Below are 617 nucleotides of genomic sequence, written 5' to 3' on the forward strand. Positions count from 1 at the left end.
AGTGCGATTGGCACAGGACAGAGCGGAGTTTAGGGCTGTTGTACATAGGGTCGCCATGAGTCGCAGGCGACTCGACGGCACATAACAACAACAACCACTGTTTGTTGAGGGCTGAAAAGCGATTCAGAGTACTAGTAGCTGGTTGAGCACCTTCTGATGCTACATCTGAGGGTTTGGGTCCTGAGCCTCTACTGCTGCCCTTGCCCCAGCTCAGTCGCCCTCCTGGTGCGAAAATTGTTTGAATCAATAGAGCCAGGCTTTGTGACCTTGGTGAGACTGAAGTGTCACTGAGTCGACTACCCTTGTTAATAAGGACTGTGTTCCAGCCATCATCGTCCACAAGTGGAAGACCCAGGATGACCTGGAGGGCCACCTCATCTCTTGTCACTGCCCTTTGCCACGATCTGCTGCACTTTGATGTGCTCCCGATGTTCTTCCATGTCAGTTTCCTCGTGGATTTGGGCAGTGATCCCCATCGCAGATCCAGCATGTCTTGCAGCATAAAGTGAATTTGGGAAGATGTCTTCTTTTCTTTAATGATTTTTTTCCATTTGGTGAAAATACTGATCCATTCGAGGCTTGTCTTTCTCAAAGTCCAGGTCTTTGTCAATGGTGAT

The 617-nt window shown here is 49.1% G+C and overlaps 1 pseudogene; it reads right to left on the reverse strand.

Moving 5' to 3' along the window:
- LOC102864271 overlaps positions 1–617 on the reverse strand; it is a 4,727-nt pseudogene that overhangs the window by 3,819 nt on the left and 291 nt on the right.

The sequence above is a fragment of the Elephantulus edwardii genome, unplaced genomic scaffold, assembly GCF_000299155.1.
Source record: "Elephantulus edwardii isolate Elephantulus edwardi_28Jun2011 unplaced genomic scaffold, EleEdw1.0 scaffold00248, whole genome shotgun sequence".
NCBI lineage: Eukaryota > Metazoa > Chordata > Mammalia > Macroscelidea > Macroscelididae > Elephantulus > Elephantulus edwardii.